The sequence below is a fragment of the Aplysia californica genome, unplaced genomic scaffold, assembly GCF_000002075.1.
Source record: "Aplysia californica isolate F4 #8 unplaced genomic scaffold, AplCal3.0 scaffold00137, whole genome shotgun sequence".
NCBI lineage: Eukaryota > Metazoa > Mollusca > Gastropoda > Aplysiida > Aplysiidae > Aplysia > Aplysia californica.
The window spans coordinates 811605-817758 of NW_004797407.1; positions in this window are offsets into that span (position 1 = coordinate 811605).

The following is a 6154-nucleotide window of genomic DNA, read 5'->3' on the forward strand; positions in this document are numbered from 1 at the left end:
CCCCTCCTCACCCCAACCTTCCAACCCCCTTTTTCCCCACCCCAGGTTGAGACGAGCCAGGCGCATGCGCACACCCACCAGCTCCAGGTGACCTTTGACTCTAACTCGGACAAGTTCGTCTACACAAAGTGCGGGAGCAAAGGCACGTGCAAGGATGACCACGGGAAGCAGATGGAGCTGGTCACTAGCACAGTGAAGGAGTAAGGGCGAGAAGGGGGGGTGGGAGGTTGGAGGGTGACTGGAAGTTAAAAGACGGATGCAAGGATGTCGGGAATGGGTTGGGGGAAGCCTGGCACTTAAAGCACGTGCAAGGATGAGCACGGGAAGAAGATGGAGCTGGTCACTAATATAGTGAAAGAGTAAGGGCGGGGGGGGAGTTGGAGGGTGCTTAGAAGCTAAAACATGCGCAAGGATGGGGGAGAGTGGAGGGTGAGGGAGGGAGGCAAAGATGTACGTTGCAAGAATATAAAATTAGTAACTACATAGTAAAGTGAAGGATTAGGATGGGGCGGAAGGGGGGTGGGGGTGAGGGAGGCGCTAAAGGGATACTTTTTTTAAAGAAAAGATTTTACCGCGCTCGCAACTGCATACGGTCTTATGAGCGCCAAGGAGTGGATGTCAACAGAAAAGTCATTACAGGGAATCGGGCTTCAACAGCACAAAGTCTACTTCGACTATCAAAGCACCCCGGAAATAGCGGTTCACAAGAGTGTGACAAACATACAAAAGAAGTAGAGGGAACATGGCGATAGTAAGGATTAGTAAAGAAACAGCAACAGTTCCCTTTTATAATTCAGACACAGTTATGAGCATGTTATAGGTGAATCAGCCCATTTACAATTCTACAGTGCATAAGAACAAGTTAATGCCCCACCCCCCTTTGGGAATGGCCTAAAGACACTTCAGTTAGTAGCACCTCCCAGGGAGGGAGAGAGAGAGAGAGAGAGAGAGAGAGAAAGAGAGAGAGGGGGGGAAGAGTGGGGGGGGGGGGGGGGTTATAGGGAGACTGGTGGGTGGCCAAGATAGGGAGAGGTCCTCCGGCAACTAGATACATTCACAATGGCCTGTGGAGTCTAGTATGCATTAATCTCTTCCCCCTCACAACCTCCGATTCCTCACACTCACTTGAACCGCCCCCTTCCCACCCCCACCCCCTTTTCGGCACCCCTTCCCTTTACACACACACACTCACTGCCACCCACCTTCCAACCCCCCTTTCCCCTACACACTCACTCTCAACCGCCCCCTTCCCATCTCACCCCCCCCCCTCCTTCTTTCCCTCGTCCCCTTTTGAACACACACATACACTCCGTCCCATTCTCCCACTCCCTCCTGTAAAAGTGAAATGAACATTGGTGGAGGTTTACTAAATGCTAGTCAAAAGTACCCTGCAGTATTAGAACAGTTTGATCTATTACATTAGTTTTGTCTAGTGTAGTTTATCATTTCCTGTTTCTATTCAGGTTTGACTTTATTTCTTCAGACTTTATTAGATCTAATTTTATCATTTTATTGCGTCTTTATTGTTAAAAATCAAGAGTTTTTTTTTTAAACAATAAAGATCTATGTGATTTCAATTTCCGTGTATGTAAAAATGTTTATCAAGTATTTCCACCCTTTTGGAAGTGTCATCGATGGTAAAAGAGGAACTGAGGCAGATGTAAAAGCAAGAACCACCAAAACAAGGTCAGCATTCAAGCAGTTATAAAATGTCTGGAAAGCAAGGAGAATCTCACTGCGCACCAAGATTCGATTCTTTAATTCCAATGTCAAGTCTGTGCTCCTCTACGGCTGCAAAACTTGGACGACAACAAAAACAGTACTGAATAAAGTCCAGACTTTTATCAACAGATTATTAGGAGTATCCTAAGAATTAAGTAGCAAGATAGAATAAGAAATGAAGAGCTGTGGGAAAGGACAGGACAAAAGGATAGAAGTAAGATAGAAGTAAGAAAGTGGCGATGGATGGGACACACCTTCAGAAAGCCCAGCGGAAACATCACAAGACAGTCGCTGCAGTGGAACCCACAGGGAGAATGAAGTAGGGGTAAGCCACGGGAAACATGGAGGAGACATGTGGTTTTAGTTTTAGTAGGATTTTTTTCGGCACTTGCAACACAATAAGGTCATATATAAGTGTCGAAGATTAGAGGTGTTACAAGAGAGTAACAAACATAAAAAAAGGAGGAGAGATCAGGACGATAGGTGTTTGATAGGAAAACAGGAGCAAACCCCTCCAGAGCACCCACCAACCACACACTGAGATGTGTGGAAACGGACATGAGAGAGAGATGAAGCTCACTAGGAACGAGCAAGGAAGGATGGCCCAAGACAGAGATAAATGGAAGGAGCTTGTATGTGGCCTATACCCTGCCAGGGGTGAAAGGCTTTGATGATGGTGATATCTACACTTCTCCTTAGGCGTGTAATGTATCAGGCTCAACCTGTTGGCCTTGGCATGCAGTCAAAGCAGCCCGCTTCCTAATTGAAATGTGTTGATCGGGATGTAAAACTTCTAAAATTACACAAAAATATACACAAATACTCACACACACAAATACACACACACACACACACCACACATACATACATACATACAGACACACATACAAATATCCACACACACACACACACAAACACACACATCAACACACAAACATACACACACATACATATACGTACACACACATTACATATACGTACACACACACACACACACGAAGAGGTATACCTAATACCAGCACACAGACATATACATATAGATACAATGACATACACAGGTACACATAGAGACACAAACACATACACACACACACATGCACACACACACACTCAGCCACAAACTCTCTTATACACACACATATTATTACTAAAAATATGCACACATGCACACTGACATACACACAAAAAACACAAATATATGCACATGACATACACACATGTAAAAACAGAAGGACACACAAAAAAACACATAAACAATGACACACAAAATGTAAAAAAAATGTAATTAACTCGATAATATTTTTTACAAGTCTTGTATTGCTGTCTTGATGGCAAGTTTTTCAGTAACACTAAGAAACCACACTACTTGATATACAAACAAATGAAATAACTTATCTCACAAAGAAAATTCCAAAATCACACGACTTATATCACCAAAAAGAAATCACTTGACTCATCTCACAAACAAGCACATGACATGAATAATCTCACCAAAAAAATCCCACTAGCATACAAACAAATCACATGACTTCTCATTAATGAACAAGTAAATCACATGACTTTTCATTAACGAACTAGTAAATCACATGACTTCTCACAAACAAACAAATCACATGAATTACCTCACCAAAAAAAAACCCCAACACATGACTTATCGTTACCAAACAAGCACATAACACGAATAATCTCACAAAACATCAAACTACACGACTTAAACCACAAAATACAAATCACATAATAGATCGTGCTTTCAACAAGGGAATGCATGTGGCATGATATGTAGACAAATGCGTAAAACTATTTTAAATAACATTGCATTGAGCACAAGTCAATAACACGTCAAAAGCATGTAATCATGATCAAAAACTCGCCAAAAAGCAAGAACATGGTCAGAATAATAACTATGACAAAGATTAGGTCGAAACAGGAATATCGTCAAAAAATAATGTCAAAGTGGAGAAAAGTAAAAAACTTGTCAAAGATTAGGTAAAAGTATAGAAATATCTTCAAAAATACGTCAAAAACATGTCAAAAGATATGATCATTGTACAAAATCTACCTCACCGCAAAAGCTCAATTATAAATTTTAATCTCTGCTCTTCGACAAAATGTAACACACAATTTTGATCATTAAGGAGGTGGGCTGCAATATGGGTTAACCAGGACTGAGAAGTTTTTGTTTTTGTAGTACCGGTAGCAAAAGTTTTACGGCACTTGCAACACAAAAAGGAGATAAAAATATAAGTGCCAAAGATTAGAAGTGTGTTACAGGAGAGTAAGAAACAGAAAAAAAAGAAGAAAAAAAAAAAAGAATGACAAAAGATGTTTGATAAGAAAGCTGGAGCAAACCACACCAGAGCACCGGCCAACCACCAACAGACTGAGAGGGATACAATATCCCAGGAGAAAAACCTAGAAAACTGTTAATTTAAAAAAAAAAAAAAAAAAAGCAAATTTTGACAAACTTGTAAAAAGTCATTAAAAAAATAAAATGATCATTCAAGATATCTTAAAATTTCCTTTCAAAAAAAAAAAAAAAAAAGTTATGACACAGGAATCAAACATCTTCTGTAAGCAACAAGGAAGAAAAAAAAAAAACCTTTGGAAAATCGACATGGATTAAAAAAGATTTACGCTATAATAATAACATTAATATTGAAATTAAATTAAATTAACATTGATACTGATAGCATTTACAATAACAAAAAATGATAATAATGATAATAACAAATAATAATAATAATAATAATAAAAACAATAAGAGTGCTAATAACAATAGTAAAAGTACTGGTAGTAGTAGAAGTAACAGTAATACACGTAATATTATTGATTATTACCATTATAATAATAGTAATAATAACACTAGTAATAATATAGGGATAATAATAATTAATACTCCTTCTGTTACTACTACTACTACTAGTAATAATAATAACAATAATAAAAATAATAATAATAGTCTAGCACACACACAGCGAGCCCGCGCATAACAAAACGAGCACATAGAAAACACATGTCATTCTCAGGTCTGGAATTTTTCCCTACCTTACTGTACATAAATGTACTTCCTTTACGCTGGTATTCAAAACATTTACACAGCAAAATTCATGCATAACGAAAAGACTTCTGTGTCTTGCTCATTTTTCTATGTGCATGCTCGGGTGTGATGATAATACAAATACAATAATCATCGTCATCATCATCATCACAAAATCATAATCATTATGTTTGTTTGGTATGGGGTTTCCCAGCGCTCGCAAATGCATAAGTCATCATCATTAAAAGATAAGATAAAATACTGACACTGATCCTACTATTGCAAAAAATAACAAATCCAGGAATCATCTTGTGCCCATTCTAGTGTGACTCTATGGGCGTTACAATGTTCATAACAAAACCAAAACTCTCTCTCTCTCTCCTCTCTCTCTCTCCTCTCTCTCTCTCTCTCCTCTCTCTCTCTCTCTCTCTATCTCTCTCTCTCTCGCTTATCCAATAAAACTTGATACCAAGTACAATAAAGACAACATTTTATTTTTTCCATGAACCTAATTTACATCGCAACACTTTTACACATTATATGTGTACACACCAGAAAATTTCATGTTGGATAAGAGCAGCGTACTGACTGAAAGTCGAGCATCAATGTTGGAAGTGCTTCAACTCAGGTATGCACATACTACCACAAACATAACACAACACAATTGCCTAATTTGTTTCTATGACTTTAACTCGTTCAATATCTTCAATATAGCAGAGTTTTCTTCTGTGAAAAATCCAACTAATGAGACGATTTACTTCTGCTCAAGTCATCAGGCTGACTTAGATGAGCATGGACGGTTGGAAAGCACCACTGGTACATCCTATTTCTTTACTTTCCCTCTGTTGTTTCCATCTATTTGTTTTATATTTTCCCACTGGTACATCCTATTTCTTTACTTTCCCTCTGTTGTTTCTGTCTATCTGTCTTATATTTTCCCAGAACTAAATTAATGACTATAGACCTTTTTAAGTTTTCTCAAAACATAAAAAAAAGTACCAGGGCATTTACTTTGTTATGACCATGGCATTGTACCCGACACATAATGATAGGTCTATCTTTTTTATGCTCTCAGACCCAAGACAGAGTTTAGTAAAAAAAAATTTTTTTAAGTACCTGTCGAAGTTAACACCCACAAAACACAATTTTGATCTTTAAGGTGGTGGGCGGTGGGCTACTGTGACCCTGCCTGACAGGTCCAACCCGGGCTGAGGAAGACACAATGACCCAGCAAGTAAACAGAGAATCTTGAAATAAAAAAAACAAACAAAAAAACAACAACTGTCTACAAGAGAATCAAACTCCAGTGTGATGGGAGAGCGTCTAGCCTTTACACCATAGGCGCCATTCAAAATAAAAATTATTTTAAAATGTAGGTACTTTTACCCCCCCCTC